Below are 19,558 nucleotides of genomic sequence, written 5' to 3'. Positions count from 1 at the left end.
CTGCCAGAGACGCCCTGGGCCGAGTGGCAGAGTGATTAACAACAGGTCAAAGGGATGGCTTGACATTTAGAGCTTTTTAGTTTGTTGTTTATCTTCACTAGGCACTTGTCACATTATGGGGGGGGGGGGGAGGGGGGGGTATTGTCTTACCGTTGCCTAAAAAACAGCTTGTTCTATTTTTCATGGGAACCGAAGGGCATGTATTGAGCAAGCTTGCAAGCTATAGCCATAGCTATTGGGTTCTGAATGAAGGAGGAATGCTGACCAGCTGTTGATATTATTTTCCCCAGTGAAGAACCCCCCCCCAGTGAAGAAAAATAACCAACTAAAAGAGGTTTTAATAATGTCCAAGAATGTCTTGACTGAAGCCCCGGGCAAGTCACCTGGTGGAAAGAAGAGGCTGTTGAGAGTATATTATGTACGTGTGTGTGTGTACAGTACAGTATGTGTGTGTGTGCGTGCGTGCGTGCTATTAGCAAGGTCATTCTCTGGGACGTACTAGCATCAACAATTGCAACCAAACGTCTCAACTCTCCAGCACCTCCGTATGCCTCTAGTAGACAACAACAACAACAACAACAACAACAACAAACAACCTTCTTTCATTCTGTCTTAAAAAGCACCAGCAGCCTTGGTTTTTGTTTTTCCTTTTCCAAAATCAAAAACGTGACTTAACTGTAAAAAGAAACCATGTACGCATCTGGGTATTTCTTCTCTCTCTTATTATTAGATGATTTATATATAAATCATCTATCAGTGTTCTCTTTTTATTCTGCCTCTTGCTATCTCTCTCTCTATATAGATATATAGAGAGAGAGAGAGAGATTATATATATATATATATATATATATATATATATATATATATATATATATATATATATATATATCTGTCTCTCTCTCAGTAGATGTCGATCAGTCACAAGAGCCACACCCCACCAGTTACTATTGAGCTAAGATCAAACCCGCAGCCTTCCTATTGCACCACTCTGTTTCCACTCGAGGCAGGAAAAGATGTGCTCAGCAGATGTTTTTATTTTTCTTCTTTTGGGTGTAAACTGTTGCCTCTTGTGAAACGGGTCACATTTAACCCTTTATCTGTAGGCTACTGATGGTGGTGATGCATGTTTTGTTGCTATTGATATTTCCGATGGATCCTTGGCTGCGGTGGTGAATCATGTTTAACTGGAATGCACGGTTTGGCTTCTCAGGTCATTGCCACACACGCGTCAGTAGATGCTTATAGATAGAAGCTATAGCCACCGCTAATGCTAAACAAATGGGAACTGTCATCGGGGAACTGTAACATTTACAATAAAAAAAGCTACAAATTTAAATCTTCTTTTAACACTGTTTAGGTCATGTTCATGTAGGCAAGCTGTAAGATGGATTGAGAAACGATCACGAAACACAGATTTTTTTTGCGTTGCATATAGCGATGAGAATGTTCCGTGGGGTGGCCAAGCCATGCATTCCAGCTCCACCCGGTTCTTAAGACTAACCGGCTGACCGAACCACCACCTTTGCACCTTTTGCGCAAGGGAGCGAGGCCATTTTGAGACCATTGAAATGCAGCATACATACAATGAGAGACTGCATTACGCATGGCTGCCCCCATTAATGATGTCACTCAGGTCACCATTCACCACATCCTCTGTCGTTCGCTAGCTTCAGCGCTAACATTAGTCACCCAAAACATTTGTGCTAATCACATTTACCAAATGTTGCCACTAACGCTAGCTACAGTACTGTTAGCCAAAGGTCATATTTGATGAACACAAGTTAGTGTTAGCTGTTGACATTTGGTGGGCGACTAATGTTTGATAGCAAATGTTCTGCCTGCTAATAGCCAAAGAGGATGCTGTACGTGGTGCATTGTGGGACGGGCGGACAATTCTTGATGACGTCAAACATGAGGGCAGCCATACTTAAGACCCCCCCCCCCCCCCCCCCCCCCAGTTTCCCAGGAAGAAGCCTCGAATGGAATTTTGACTGGGCTCTTTTGTGACTCCAACTAAACCATAATATAGAAGATGCTGATCTCTCCAGGGGAGCGTCTTCTCAGCGGCTGCTCGGAGCTAAATGACCTGATATGCAGCCTTTTGCATACTGTAAATTGTTGGGGGAAAAAAAAGACAAAAACATCAGCTATGATCTTGTTGCGTTGTTCGTCTATGCATGGAGGGCTAGAGCAGCCAGGTCATGACATCAACTACGCCAGCAGCATTACCACTTTCTTTAACTCATTCGGGGCCAAACCCGAGATAAGTCGGGTTAACTCGCCATGCGCTGGACGCCAGACCTGAGATTTCTCAGGTTTTGGTCGTTACTTCTTTTATTCGATATTTCCCTTCATAATTCATCCATCCAGCCTGATGTTATCATTGGGAATGGGTCTGAGATCGCAAACGTCCAATACCGCCGCCTAACACCTTGCGGCCGCTATTGCACTCGATTTGAAACGATGTGGCTTGTTGTCTGGGCCGAGCTGCGGCGTGCGGGCAGGGTCTAAATACTCCGGCAAGACAAGCGGTTATAACTGATGATTCAACGAGGGTCACCCCCCCCACCCCTGTTCATGTTCAATGCTGGATTACGTTGGAAACACGATCGCAATCAGTATTTGGAATGGCGATCAGATAACCCTTTTATGCATGCATGATGAAACATAATACCGATAATCTAGCGTTGATTTCAGATTTATTATTGATCCAGGCGAGGAATGGCACGATTTATAATGAAATGCAGTAAAAAAAAAAAAAGCTGTTTGGCGGCGTTCCCTGGGATTACACAGAATCACTCTAAAACTATACTCATATTCACCACGGTATAAAAACGGAAACGTATGGATGAAAAGATTATCTGTTTTTTGCATCTTGACCAGAAGAAACTCAGATCCATAGCTATAATATTTAATATAGTTTTAGCACTGCAAACACCGGCATTTATCCCCATTGAACAAAGCGCTGGCACACACGGCCATACGCCCACAGCGACCTCTGGCTTTCCAATGAGTTAACAGGCACGGAGAAGATAATTTAATAAAAACAGCCATGAATGTATCAATTCTGCCGGCATAGCCGAGCCAGACCGCAATCTGCATAATTTAGCCCAAGGTCACATTGCTAAAGCTACACGACCTGACGGGCATGCAAATGTCCACCACACGGGTGTCTCTCTCTCCTTCCTTTCCTCTTTCTTTATTTCTCTTTAGCTCTATCTCTCCATCTCCATTTTTTTTCTCTATCTATCTATCTATATATATCGTCGATATGCACAGTCAGTCCTTTTGGATCACGCAGGTCGAATGATCCGTCTGTCTATGCTGAATACGATCCACACACTGTGACGAGGGCCTCCACTTGGACCTCAAAGTCCTAAAACGAACAAGTGGCTCTGCTCTCTAGACGGAATAATGAGATCCCGAAAGGACATCGCCGTTAAAGATATTCCCTCCGAGTCCCTGCTGAAGGGTGGGGGAGGGGCGGGGCGCTTAAAGAGTAAACGTGTCGGGGTTAAAGATGAGGCTTGGGGTCACAGAAGGGCTCTGGCTTTACAACGAGCTGAGGAAGAACGTGTGATCATTTCTCTCCCTTTCTGGGTGGCTGTCGAGTACCTGGTGCAGTGAGGCCGCCGGCCATTGTTCACACGGCGGGGCGCTTTTTGCTCTCGCATCACACTCAGGTTGGGTTCCCCACGTGAGTGACGTGAGAGCAAAATGGTCACCGTGTGAACGGGGTCAATTGTGGTGTCGGTTATAGAAAGAAAAGCTTTATCACATTTCATTTGGTGCCTAAGTTGTTGTAGGTTTCTATTTCTATTTAAAAAATGTTTCCGCCTCCAATGGCAAAGACCGCATGCGATTGTGTACCTGCGTTGATGTCGGCCTCACCCGCTTTATAGATGAAACCGTGGAAAAGCTGAAAACCTATTTTGACAAAAAGCATTAAAAAAAAAGTTTATTAAATTACAAAAAAATAGAAAATACCTCCTTTTAAAGACCAATGTGTTTTACCTCACTGTATATATATAAATATATATTCTCGATTTTGTTTAATTGTATTTCTTTTGTTTCCGTTTGTTTCTATGAAATGCTTAAAAAATCGAACAGAACTTTTTTTTGTCAATGGTACTTCTTTTCTTTCTTTTTTTAAATTGTTTTGCCAGATGGCATTGTATGGTGTTTGTGTTTGTGCCCGAACAGAATACTATTCCTTCTTTTTACCATGCTCTTGTGTATAATGACCTATATTTGGGTGTATTCCCTCCCACGCCTGAGTTGTACAGTCAAAGCGCTTTACCAATGTGTCCAAGAACCCTCTGAGCTCTGGTACAAAATGCCTTGTTCCATTTCCTCTCTTTTCTAAAAAGCTGGTCTAAAAAGCGGAGAGTCGGAGGACGAGGGTGGGGAAAAACGAGGGAGGAAATCTGAAGTAAAAATTCAATAAATAAATAAAGGACTGTGTCCACCTCTTTTTCCCCTCTCGTACCTCTCTCTCGGATTTCTAAAAATGCATTATTATGATCTTGACTTTTTTTTTATATAGTGTGTACAGACAAAGGAGAGATCAACATAGGAACGTTAACGTCGAGGATTGACACTTATGTTAACTTCTAACATAGTTGGAGACGGTAGACGAAGGTGTGAATAAAGAAACAAAGTGTTTCATTACAAACTGCAGCGTGTCTGTCGTCTTTATTTGTTCGCTTCACTGGGTGTCTTTTAAATGGACTGCATTTATAAGCACTTTACTACTTACACCTCACATTCACACGCCAACCTGATCATCAGGAGGAGTTGGGGTTAAATGAGCAATAGGCGGCCGTTGATTTTGGGCAGAACTTAAGAGAATTCATTCATCCGAATTCGACAACACCCTTCCCGATCAGGGACGCATCAGGATGCCAATCCAAAGCTAAAGTATGTGTTAGCAGCAGATCTTTGTGTATGCACGCAATTGTTATGTGCATAACAAGCGTGCGTGTCACAAGATGGTTTGACAGACCGCTCGCTCATTCCAATCATTTGACTTGGTCATTTGTTTTGATTGGATGTCATTGCTTTAGCTCTTGTCCCTTACTGGAACAACAGATTGTTTTCATTTCTGTGTCAAACGTAAAAATATATAATAAGATATAATAAGAAATTTAAAATGTCGACTATTGATCCTTTATGTGTCTTGCTCAAGGACACTTCGATACACTGCCGGAATCTAACCGGGACCCTTCCGATTACCAGACGAACGCTCTACGTCCTGCCTCCACTGTCTCTCTTTTACCTTTAGAGGGGAATACACTACCCAGCACTTTTAAGAATTAATATACCGTATCCCTGCTGTCGGGACAATGACCTTGTATGACAAACTGTTACTGCATGAATTAAAAGTTGACCCAACCCGTGAATGTAACTTCAGAATACATGATGTCATACCATGTCAACCGAAGAGTGAGGCAGTTGTAAATGTTCACTCAAGAAAGATGCAAGCGTTAGCGGTCGGCTGGCGTAGCGGAGATTGCGCTCGTCACCAATGCAAGAGGCTGCGGTCTCGACTCCCGGAGTCAGCATTGCCCTGCGGCTTGGGCCGATCGTCATACTAACTCGTTTGGCTGAGTTAGGGGGAGGGAAGTCGTGGGTGGTAATCTGGCGTTGTGGACAGCGACGCCTACAGGTCCGGTCTGGGCGCCTGCTCAGCGAAAGGCAGGAAATGGTGAAGGCAGCGTGACCTCCCACGCGTTACACTTCACCAATGAGAGTCCTCGCTGCCAGGTGGAAAAAGAGCCACTGGCTGTCTCCACATGTGTCGGAGAAAGCGTGTGGTAGACTTCAGGCTTCCCTTGTACCGACCAGTAGGAGGAACATGCGCACAACAACCAGGTAGGGGAGGGGGGGAATTGGCATAACGACTAAATTGGGATGGGGAGAAAAATTGAAAATCAGGCGGAGAAAATAGGATAAAAAAAAATTAAAGAAAGATGCAAGCGGCTCACTCTATGGCTTACAATAGTTACATTTCACAAGTCAGTGGGGCATCTTAGCACGTTGCATGTCGTTTTATATGGTTAGCAATGTTGTCAATGGTAAGGAAGCTGTAGAAACACTAAAGGGCCCCCATTGACCTCCATTAGTATTGCTAACAAATTGAAAATGTAAATACATATGAATGTTCATGATCTCTTAAACCAAAAGACCACCACTGGTAGTTTTCGGATGGGTTGAAATTAAACCCAGTTTGTGACTCAACTCTTTGACAAAGTGAACTGTCCCTTTTACCCACAGAATGTGCCCTGGCTTGTCCCCCAAAAAGTAATCGTGGGGTGACCTTTCCAGGATAGGCAGGATATCGATGACAGACGAGTTGTTCTTTAAATCAGGTTCACATTTCATTTATTATGAAGGTCAGAAAAGGGTACGTTTTGGACATTCGCCCTATACCCTACTCACTTGTGATGTGTTGGATCAAAAAGAGTCCTTTCACCTTTCAACAATTCATACTGCGCTTTATACTGGATACTGCTAGTTAGCCACAAAACAAATGTTTTTTTTTATCCACTTTTTTCTCCCATTTTTCTATATTTTCTCCCATCCCAATCCCTGTCACGGACGCTGTTTCTTGCCTCCCACAAGCCGGCTGCAATGTGGACTAAGTCATACATAGCACAAGTCCCCTCCGGTACTTGAGGTAACAGCAGTCGCATCTTTTCACCTGCGCAGCTCGATCTCTCAGTGGCGAGGAGTAACGCGTGGGAGGCTCACGCTGCCCCCGACACTTCCTGATTCTACTGCGCAGGCGCACCAACCGACCTGTAGGAGTCGCTGTCCACAACGCCCGATCCCCACCCATCAGTTTCCCACCCCCTAATACGGCCAATGTGTATTAGTACGGACGACCAGCTAAACTCAAAGCAAATGTGGAGCGCTGGGCTCGAACTGACGAGCCGAGCGTCTCCAGCATTTCGTGGCGAGCGCCTTGCCCACTACGCCACGTAGCCGCCCGCCACAAAACAAATGTTAGGCAATGGGGCCACTAACATACCTGACTCCTTGCCTCAGTTGCCGTTACTGTCATGGTCCTTCACACACATAAATCAAATGTATTTGTAAAGCCTGCAATCACAAGTTAATGTCCCCATGGGCCCGGACAAGTCTTCTTTAAACAAGTCAAGAAGAAACATCACAATAAATCCAATATAGATGTAAAATAAATAAATGCAACACTCCCAGACCTACCCCAGCGAAGGTAAGGAAAAACTCAGCAATAGGAAAAAAGCACCACAGGCAACGTGGAGGAGAGAAACCTTAGAAAGGAAGCTCCTCACGTCCCTCTCCAACTCCCTCACATTGCTTCCAAACACCCTTGGGCCAGTCCTCATCAACTCACAAGGTCGTAAAGGTATCCCTGGCCTCCAGTCGAAATGGCCCCCTAGACTACAGCTGGTCTTTAACGATGTTGTACTTTTGAAGTCAAACTGCTTTTAAATCCTTTACTTTGTGCTGGACCTATTCACGGTCAGAGTAATAGAAAGTAATGGCTACCGCAACAAAGTAAAGGATTCAGTTATTCCAAATGATTGAGGCTTTTGTGTAATTTGGGTGCACTGTGGACTATGTTTTCAGTGGTTTTTTTTTACATGCTGAAGCAGGGAATGGATTGTGCTGAAATAGATGAGTAGGAAATGGGGCTAATTATCCCAAATCCTTACCTCAATAGAAATAGAAACTCATTTTCAGACCATCAGACAAGCACAGACTCTGATGCTATGATTTCAGGAGTATCTGCTAGTCTGATTTCAAAGACTTTTCAGACACCGGCCTGGCTGGCACAGTCTTTTTACAGCCTCCAAATGAAAGACGTCTCGAGTAGTGCACAGGGAGACAGACTGTCAGAAGAGATGTGTGCACAAAGAGTTGAGCCGTTGAATTCACAGCCCCGTGCGGCAGCTGTAGCCTGCCGTGTACAGAAGTGTCCGTCGACGTGGTGAAGCCGGAGAGGTCCGCCGATAAAGAAACATACCATACATCACAAGTCAGAGGGATGTAAAACTCTTGGGGCGGCAAAAATCACACTACTTGTATTCCATTCTTTATTTTATTTTTTTAATTTGATTTGTTTACCTTTATTTAACCAGGCAAATCAATTAAGAACAAATTCTTATTTACAATGACGGACTGGCAAGAGACAACGCCTCTTGAAGGGAGGGGGGGGGGGGGCTGAAAAATGATTAATTCTGCATCACAGTAGATCTGACTACTCACTCCCTTGCGTTATGGTAGCGGAAAATGCCGCAGTACGCGCTGGAGATCTTTGATACTATAGTATAGAGAGGAACACTACTGTTCATAAGCACTATCGAGGGCCCTGCTAAGAGCATTAAATATACATGCTTTAAATAGTTGATGTGGTTTCATCGGGGCTCCACACATTGAAACGCCAACCTAATTCCTCCATCGATCCCTTTGGCATTGACTAACCTAAGGCCAATAGCTCATTTGTGAGTGGAATTGATTGGGGTCTGGCGAGGCAGGTAGTGCACTATAAGGGCTTCTGTCCCCATTGGCTCCATTGATCGGCATGACAGAGCTGCTTATGGCAAATCGGACCTGAGTCACGGCTCTGAATTGCACAGTGGCAAAGCAGTAAGTGACAGACAGTGGAAATGGGCTGTTGTCTTCTGACTTGTAATTGTAACAGGCGGGTGCACACACACACACCAGATCTAATGACCGGAAATAAAGGGGCATTACACCCTAATTTTTATGTTGTGCCCCCTCGGTTTTTCATATCTCAGGGGCACAGAAGCCAAAGGCAGATCTACCAAGTGCAATGCAAATTCTTGGCACTTGAAGTCTAAGCCAATTATTGGATCGTGTCCATTCCATTCCAATAATGAAGTGATGCAATTTGGACAATGTCCAATTATGGCTTTATATTGAAACAGATGCCAATGCAACTCACGTCTTTCTGCCAGAGAGGACCACCCAACCTTGTCATAGAAGATACAATGGTGAGTAACTATCACCGGTGATAAATCTAAGGGCTGAATGATATAGATTCTAATGACTTATGAGTGGAAGCCGCTGCATGTCTATAAATTACATCTCCGTAATCCAAAACAGACAAGGACACCAATTCAGCCTTTTTTCTGCTGATCATAGAGAAGCTCTGTTCCTGTACAAAAAGCCAATCTTTTGCCGCAATTTATTGGCAAAAATGTCCACATGGTATTTAAATGTTGATCCCTCATTAAGCCAAATACCTAGGTATTTGTATTCTGCGACTCTCAATATCCAAGTCATTGTAAACAATATTATTGGCTCTAGAAAACTGTCAATTTTGTTTTACTGGCATTCATTAATTAAGCACCAATTTAAGACTAACAAGTGCATCTTGCAAAGCATTAAAAGAGAGTTGCAGATTCTCAGTGGCCAGTTGCACAGAATAGACAACAATGTCATCCGCATACAGATTAACTTGACAGCCACTGTCAAAAATGTATAATAACAATATTATTAATATAGATGATAAATAGAACAGTGCCCAGGATTGATCCATGTGGGAGACCTTTTGTAATGGAAACTCTTGACTGAGCATTTCCCATTTTCCCATTATTTCTTCCCCCCCCCCCCCCCCCCCCCCCCCCCCACACTTTGTTCTCCTCCTGTTTTTCTGTGTTTTTCTCCCATCCCAATTTAGTCATGCCAATTCCCCCCTCCCCTTCCTGGTCGTTGCTCGTATGTGCCCCCCACTGGTCTGTCTAGGGAGGGTTGATAGATACTATCGCATGTCCCCTCCGATACATGCGGAGTCAGCCAGCCACTTCTTTTCACCTGCCAGCGCGGACTCTCATTGGTGAGGTGTAACGTGTGGGAGGCTCACACTACCCTCACCATCTCCCTTCCTCGCTGTGCAGGCGCCCTGACCGACCTGTAGGGGTCGCTGTTTACAACAACCAGATTACCACCCACCGGCTTCCCTCCCGCTGACTCTGCCAATTGAGCCAGTATGACGGCCGGCCAAGCCGGAGGCAATGCTGACAGCTGGATTCGATAAAATAAAACCAATCCTTTCACCCGTCGACCTGGAAACGGTAGTCAATGCATTCATCACTTCACGTCACGCCTTGACTACTGCAATGCCCTCTACACCGGCATCAGTCAGGCAGCCATGTCCCGCCTCAAAATGGTCCAGCACTCTGCAGCTAGGTTCCTTACCGGCACCAGAAAGAGAGAGCACATCACACCAGTCCTAGCCTCCCTACACTGGCTCCCAGTCCCACTTAGAATAGACTTCAAAATCCTCCTCCTCACCTTTAAGGCACTATCGGGTGCAGCACCCCTATACATCACCGAGCTCATCACCCCCTACGCAGCACCCAGGTCACTAAGATCCTCCAACCAGGCTCGGCTGGTCCCCCCCCGCACCAGACTCAAAAAGAGAGGCGATCGCTCCTTCAAGGCCGTGACCCCCAAGCTATGGAACCAGCTTCCCCTGGAGATCCGATCTGCCCCCTCGCTGGAGACATTTAAGGCCCGTCTAAAAACCCACTTCTATTCCCTGGCCTTCAATAAACCCTGATTCTCCCACACCCTAACTCACACACTCCCATGTAATTTTATCCTGCCCCCTCCCTCTTTTATCTCTTCTTATGCTCCTCTGTCCCCTGTGTGCTACTGTACTTTGTGTTCCCCTATCCGTGTGTTGTACTACTGTCCTATTCTCTGAATGTACTGTCTTGTCCTGCTGTGCCTTTTTGTATTTTTGTATTTGTGTATTTTATATTAGGACATTGATTTTAAGCTTTGATTGTACAGCACTTTGGTTGGCTCTTGTGCTTTTAAATGTGCTATATAAATAAATTACTTGACTTGACTTGATACCAGTGTCTCACGCGTTGGTGACGAGCGCTTAGTCCGCTGCGCCACCCAGCCGCCCCCATTTTCACATTATTTCAAAGTCTCTCAAACAAGTAGCTTTGAAACCAACTGCTAACAACCAACTAACAATTTAGAGAGCACTCTTGAATAGCACACGTTATCTCCACAGAAGATTGTGGGAACATGGTGAAATACACTCGAAAAAAACATATAATTTCTATTTCAGGGCATTTTATGAACTCTCAAAAGCGATGTTTGCCCCAAGCAGCTTCCTTTAGAAGTGGAAATACCCAAATAAAATAGTACTCTGGTAAAAGTTAAAGTCCTCCATTAAGAAGAAGTATTTATAGCATGTGCATCAAAAGTGCACATTCTATACAATATGATGTTTTGGTATTCCAGTGCTTGGGAGCATTCAACCCTTGATACATCGCCCACTAAAAGTTGCGGTATGTGGTCCAGTTATGCCGGCTCTGATTACATCCTCTCGAGGTTGGCAGGCAGGTTTAAAATTTGATAGTACATAATTTTCATTAATTTTCAAAAAAAAATCTTGAAAGACTAAACTGATGGGTTCAGATTAATGTAGTACAGTAAAAACGACACTATTTCCTTTTAAATGTATTGAATGGAAATCTATAGCACCTTTAAGTACAAGTACCTCAAAATTGCACTTAAAGGTGTTTAAATTTTTATGCAAAGTAATATTTTTTATATTTATATACATACTGTATATATTTTGATAATACATCCACACAGCTTTTTGAAAGGTGCAGAATAGAAGTATTGCTTTTCCCCCCAAAACACACACACACAATACATTATGCTGTGAAATAATCCTGCCCCCCTGGCCCCTTCCACACACACACACAAAATATTGTCAATTTGTTAAATTTACTCAGTGGGGATTTAAAAATGAAAACAACTAAAGTATTGTAAAATAATAATGATCATGAATTTGTGATTTTCAACACTTGTTAAAGTGCCCCCATGAGGATTATTTGTGTAAATGTTTTTTTGTGGAGGTGTGGTTTGGCATTGTCTTCTATCATGCCAAACCACATCAAAATCGAGGCATTTATGTCTGAGTTATTAAGTGATCAGAATTTTACCTTAAAATTAATGTGACTCTATGGTCGAAAATGTGAACATTTTAATGTATGTTTTAACAAATCTGAAAATGTTTGGTGTCATTGTAACCGACTTTACTGAACAACTTCTGTATTGGAAACAAAGTCATGCGAGCAACTTTTGATGTTCATGTGGTCATGCATGTATTTTGTGCCATTTCCCCAAAAGATACGCTGCAAATTTGGTTCAAATTGGAACTTAAAAGTCTTAGGGACAAAACGTTTAGAACAATTTAAATAATAATAATCTAAATTGCCGGACTTTATGGGTCCTTGAGGCAAAATTGTTCATGAGGAAATACATGGGTAACAAGTCTCACATCTCTACTGTATGTGTAATGTAATGGTTCATGAGATACAGCCGTTTGAATTTGGTTTGTTATAGCGCCACCATGAGGTTTTTTCATTCCACTTCTTTTAGGCTTGCACCCTAAAAAGAAAGGTGAAAGAAATAGAAAGCGTTGTACTGTACCTGCTGTGTACCCCATTTCAGGGCAAAAGGCTGTGATAGAAGTATATTCAATAGAAATGCAGAGGGAGATTCATATAAGGTTCTAATACATGATACTAAATATTCACTAAACCAAACTGTCAAAACAAAAAACATAACCAATTACAGTTTTTCACAATTGCTCAAACACATTTCATGAAACTGCCCTCCCTTTTCCCAAAACTCTAAACACAAAACACTTTTCTCAAGCTACATACATAAAACCTCACATTCTCTTTTCAAAACCAAACTATCACACCAAAACAGTTGCCCATACAGTATGCTCAAAAGCACCTTTGACACCAAAATCTCTCTCAATGCCTGCAAAACATTTAAACAGTACTAAGCAACAACAACTAATTTTAGACACAATGTTCAGAGTGTGATAATGTTCTTTAAAATTACAGTTTCACAACTGCCAGGACACATTTTTAGAAACCTTCTTATCTGTTCTCAAAATATATGTAATGCGCATTTATAGATTTGTGTGTTTCATAGGAATAGTATGTAAATTAAGAAAATACAGTTACAGTAAGCACTATACAGTAAAAATGCAGCAGAGTGGAAGGAGAGTGAAGTATACAAAGAATGTGCAAATATACAATACACTGGACACAAGACCAATGATGCAGATTGATGAAAATATTATTTTTTTTCTCTCCATTTACCCAAATCATGTCAACATGGAGAATCACAACAAAACATGTCCCAGTTTCCCATAAATTCTCTGGCCAGACCCAGCTAGGCGAACAGATATTGTCTATAGTATTTTCTGTACTAATTTCTTCTAATTATTTTTTTTTTTTGTCTTTTTCCCCCTCCATTTTCCTCCGATTTTCTCCCATCCCAATGTTAGTCGTATGCCAATTCCCAGTCCCTTCCTGGTCGCTGCGCACTTACCCCCCACAGTCAGATCATCTGGGAGAGTGGAGGCTACCACGTGCTTCCTCCGACACACGTCCAGCCAATCACAGCTTCTTTTCACCTGGCAGCGCGGATTCTCATCGAGAGGGAGTAGCGTGTGGGAGGACCACACTATCCCCCTCGAGTCCTATCCGCGCTTAGCAGGCGCCCCGACCGAACTGTAGGAGTCGCTGTTTACAACGACCCGGACCCACCCCGCCAGCTTCTCCCACCCTCTAATACAGCCAATTGTATTAGTGCAGACGGCCAGCCAAGCTGGTGACAACCCCGGAGCTGTGAGCTGGATTCGAACAGGCGAATCCAGCTCACAGCTCCGGGGTTGGTGACGAACGCAATCTCCGCTCGGCCACCTAACCGCCTACTCTTAATTTCTTCTATGTTTTTGTGATTGTAACCACTGTAATTGTAACCTGTACTGGATACAGTATGTTTGTCTGATATTTGCTGAGCTTACAGTGATATGCACACTACTGTAGTAGCATGAAAACTGGTACATGTTTTGTTGTGATTCTCCATGTTGATTGATTTTGGTAGGGGCCTATATTATGGAGAGAATTATATTTTAATCACTCTCCAGCATTGGTCTTGTGTAGTGTTTGGTGAATGTATTGTATATTGGCACATTCTCTGTGTACTTTACTTACAGTACTCTAATCATTGAGAAATAGAATTGCTACGAAAAAGTGTTTTATGTTAAGCACAGCAGTGTGTAACTGGTTCAAACTGAATTACAGTAAGTCATATGAAACGTGTGTTTTTTTTGCGTGAAAACAGGGCAGTTTTGTGAAATGTGTTTTAGCAATTGTGAAAAGGGGTATTGGGTTTTGTTTTACAGTAGCAATCGTGAAAAACGGTAACACAATCAAATGCTTTTGTCTGCATCAAGTGACAGCTATACAAGGTCAAATGTAATCCTGACATGCCCACTGAATGAATGAATGAGCTGCCTGAGGTTGTCAACACAGTATATTTTAGGTATAAATCCTGATTGATTAGTTAAAGGGTTAATTAGAGTTAAAGGGACAATTCACAGAAAAGCAAGGCTGATTTCTTTTTGTGTGTACATAATCTCAGTTTGTAAATAATGTGTGTAAAGTCGGGTTATGCCCAATCAAAATTGTTATCAATAACTAAAGGTGTGCCACAGGGTTAAATTCTAGGTCCTGTCCTCTTCACCATTTATATTAATGATATTGTGTCTTTACTGGTTGTACACAGATGACACTGGTGTGTATTGTATTGCTGACTCTGTACAATTGGCCATTGAGAACATAGAACTATCCTTTATTACTCTCCAGGAAGCTCTTATTAAACTTGAATTGGTTCTTAATGATTATTGCGGCAGTAGACTGTCATAGAAGACAGGTAGTGCCGAGGGGCTGAGTGGAGGAGTTCAAACAATTGACGCGCACAGTGAAATAACTCCGTTCCACGTCCAGGAAATACTTTTGAAGCTTTTATTCTTCGCTTCATGAGACAAACAAAATACGATTTGCGATTTGCACTTTGCGTTATTGCGGTCAAAAGAAAATATGCTCTCCTAACTCCCACCCCCTCTCTCCGTGAACTGTCAACCTCTGTGAACTGTCAAACACAGAGAACTGTCAGACGTGAAAAGGTGTGTGTGTGTGTGTGTGTGTGTGTGTGTGTGTGTGTGTGTGTGTGTGTGTGTGTGTGTGTGTGTGTGTGTGTGTGTGTGTGTGTGTGTGTGTGTGTGTGTGTGTGTGTGTGTGTGTGTGTGTGTGTGTGTGTGTGTGTGTGTGTGTGTGTGTGTGCTCAGTTAATTTGCATTGGCTCTGATGAAGGGAAGCTGACCAGTTTGGCCTGTTTAGAGGTTGGCTTACTTATAAATGAATATGTGCCATAATTACCTTCCAAAAAGAGGCGTGGCAATCAGAAATCAGGATGACGTATTGCTATATGAGATATAAAAAAATATTCTATTCTATGTAGCTATGTGCCGTGACGAGAAGAAAACAAGTAGTCTCTTTTATCAGGGTTGGTCAGTCTACATATTATGTCCCTCAGCCCCAGGTCCTCACACGTTTGCTTTATTGCAGGTGCCAGCGTTTGAACGAGGGCTGGATTTATCCAAGTCCTGGTCTAGGTGAACCTTATAGCATCCCTAGTACCATAATAAACCTTCCGTCTGGATCTCGTATTATTTGTTCACATTTTAAATGTATATTCTTGTTTATTAAAATGGCCACGCCCCTACTTTTGCATATATTTCACCCACCCATATTATCTTTAGTTTCACATGTTCCCAATGAAATGGGTTTCCATACAGTAGGCAATATCACATCTAGTGGATGAAGTAATTCAGCACTTTCTTTTCACATGACGTAGGCCATTTACATTCCAACTCACAACATTGCATGGATTATAGCTATGCCACTCATCCACTAGAAAGATATTGAATCGTCTTCAATTTCAAAAGGCCTATTGTTATGCAACAGTAAGGCTCCCCGTGTATCAGCTCAGTCAGGTCTTCACTTTGTTCACACCAATGTACAGGTGGTAGCTCCACAGCACTCATCCTCTAGTGGAATCACTGTGACATTCTTATTTATCATCATTATTTATGTTGTTTGGGGGGGGCTGCAGCAGCACATCGTTGTGTGAATATCAAGTGAAGACCATTGTGTGGGAGAGTTGGAGACTCGTGGGGCGGAGTTTGCGAAAAGCGGTAAATGAGATGTTGGAAGAAGCATTGCAATGCAGTCAGTGGATTTGGTTGAGGAGAAATAATGTCAGCTGGGGGCTCACATTTGAACCATTTCCTCCTACACCCACACACATATGACCTTTTTATTTGACCACTATGAGTAGCATAGATGTTAACTAGGGGAATTGGGTTTCTTCATTGAGTGTTTATCCTTATCATTAGGGCCCAAGTATCTTGTGTGTATTATAAATAGGGGGATTGAGTTTTGGGCGGAGTAAAGCCTGGTCTGGCTCTTGACGGGTGGTCTTCCTATAGGTTTTAGGTCACCACCCTCCTCTCTTCCCTCTTCTCAGTCCTCAGAATAAACTGAGTAGCATAGATGTGACAACGGGATTAGGTTTCTTCATTGAGTGTTTATCCTTATCATTAGGGGCCAATTATCTTGTGTTTTATTATAAATCCTGGAGACGCTCAGCATGAAAAACGTGAGCGAAGTCAGGCTTTCGCTCAGGCAAGCGCTGTTGTGAAGAGGATCACAAAGAGAAGGATGCCACACATTGCCACACGCTGCTGCTAATTCTCCCATATATTCTTTATTTGGATACACAATGCTTCCACCTCAAGTCTTCACCGCCACCTGATGAAAACCCATACGCTAAAAACAGATGGTTTAGAACAGTTCAGAATGTGCTGTCCCTAACTGAACACGTTATTGGTGTTTTGTAACACACACAAACACACACACATGAAACGTGTTTAGTCCCTTGTTTGTGCCGAATCTTGGTTGCACATGATTTGTGGAACTCCATCTGGTGTTGTGGGGACGTGGTATTCACTGACCTTTGGGAGGTATTTTGACATGTACATGTACATGGGTACCTGAGTGGTGTAGTGTATCGTGTAGACCAGGCCCATTGCAAGTCTATAGTAATGGTTGCCGCCATGTTGTACATCTTTTTAGCATCTTTCTAGGCTATGTTTTTTTTGTTACCCTGTAATTATATGGTACGAGTGACTATAGCCTTCATTGGCTAAAAATCCAATAAAGTGCATTCAGTCCATCAGATGCTGTAATTGATATGACACAGTATCAAGGTTTTCTTTTCTGTGGGTATCCTTTTCAAATAAACTAGTAAATGTATCTCTTCTTTTCGTGCGGCTCCTCGAGGGAGCTCTGGAGGCCCAGGGCAAGTAGTAAAGGTCAATAACAAAATCGATGTTGCGAGGCATCCACTGCCTCGGTCAATTCTATCATTCTTGTTCAAGGCTAATGCTTAGCTTTCTCTGTGGACCGTAGCTGCAGCGAGCAGCACTGTTTCTGTGGCACTAGCAGACAGGGAAGCTTAGAGGAGTTCTCTATAGGAATAGGATCCTACTTTAATTCTGGATCTACTGTATACTATATCATTGTAGAATGGAAGATGAGACTCTGATGGAGATTCTATCATAGAGGAAGGAAAGCGTCATGCTAATCTAAATTGGCTAAGATCCAGATGGAAAACACAGGATTTTAGTAGCATATATATTATGCATGCACACACATGCAAATGAGCAATCCCCATTCTTGAGTGTCTGTCTCTCTTCCTCCCTCTCTCTCTCTCTCTCTCTCTCTCTCTCTCTCTCTCTCTCTCTCTCTCTCTCTCTCTCTCTCTCTCTCTCTCTCTCTCTCTCTCTCTCGCTCTCTCTCTCGCTCTCTCTCTCGCTCTCTCTCTCTTGCTGTGTGCCGCCTAGCTACATTAAACACATTCATGCAATCAATTCATGACGTTACATGATTTGTTGCCATCCCCTGGGGGCGGTGCCAACACATGTAGCCAAATCTCTTCCTATTACTGCCAGCTTGCCAGCCACAGCAGTAACCATAAATCATTTAAAGACAGCGAACGTGGCAAGCGGCACAGCGCTGGATGGATCAGACAGCTGTGATCATGAGTATCTACAGGCGGCTCTGTTGGATTCTTTAAGCCGTACATAGGTGTTTTGTTATTTTTTATTTTGCTCTTCAGTCTGATCGCATTGAGACTAACTAACTAAGTATTATCGGAGACAGTCTGTATACTTAGGAGGCAGAGCGCTGTACTGTGTGGCAGTTTTGAATGGAGAAATCCACGACACTAAAGATGGCGGCCGGCAACAGAGGAGCTACTTGCTACAAAACAAACCTATTCATTTATGTTGAGTAAAACTATAATCTACTTCATGTTGAGGTTAACTGTGACTTTTAAAGATGTTTGAAAATGAATCATCATATGCTAAAAGGCTTGGAATCACGCAGTGAGTCGTTGCCATGGTAACCGTGTAGAAGCTGGTGTAACTAGAGCGGTCCCTGTAGCCTGTTTTTAGGATTCGAACTTCGGCAGGGTTTTTCGAACAGACATTATTTAGAGCCATATTGTTTTTTCATTAATTAATTTAATATTTTTATTTTTTTTTTTTTTTTTTTTAAACAAACATATAAACAAACATGACAACACACGATAAGATATACAAGCATTAATTACAGTGCATATCCAATGAAATTACCATTTAGTCAAATGTCTTATACAGGATATACCCCTAATACCTGTTATCTAAAAACCTACACATATGCTCTAGCTCGTACCCCCCCCTCCCGGACCCCCCATTGGATAATCCAACCATTATAACTTGTTCCTAACCAGACACTACCATTACATGCTAGCTTTTATTCTCTCCACCACTTCTAACCACATAGTCATTTTGGATTCATTGAGACCCAAAATTCTTGCTGTAGATATTTCTTGATAAATCACATCGAGATATGTAAGAGTCCAGACCTTCCGGCACATTTTTTTATTTAATTTAATCATTATAGATCATAGTATGGGGGGTGACATTGCATATTCTATCGGTGGGAAAAAAAGTTGTTTCCAGTGGTGGCTGGTACATGTAAACATGTAAACGAATCACTCTGAGAAGAAAATAAAGGGAAAAGACAACCCGTATCCGGGTCCGACAGCACTACAATTACATTTCCATATATCATAATGCAGAGGCTGAGACTCACTTTTTTTTTGCTGCCGGCCCGGTAGAACATCGCCGTACGAATTGGAAGAGCTGTTGCGTGTCTTCCAGAAGCTTTGTGGTCTGGCGGGCTTGAACGTTCCATAAATGTGTCTCCAATCCATACATCCATTTAGTTAGATCCAGTACTGACTGAATGTATCTTGTGATTATTATCAATTTTCGATGACAACAACTATTAGCGTTAGTTATTTCCTGGTTGACGTGATTCATTCTGTACGTGATGTCACACCAATGCCGCGCTCAGCCAATAGACAATTTGTTTTATTAGTGTGAACGTAATATACATTTTATCCAGTGCACATTTGGATAGTATTGTAATATTGTGATATCCCATGGATATAATATAGCTGTTTTCTTTTATTATACATTTCAACATGTTCAACATTTGATTGTGTTCATCATTGTCGTCACGTCAGTCCCCACTCCCTA

Source organism: Notolepis coatsorum, assembly GCF_963971535.1.
Source record: "Notolepis coatsorum genome assembly, chromosome: 12".
Classification (NCBI taxonomy): domain Eukaryota; kingdom Metazoa; phylum Chordata; class Actinopteri; order Aulopiformes; family Paralepididae; genus Notolepis; species Notolepis coatsorum.
This window is presented reverse-complemented; position numbering follows the sequence as displayed.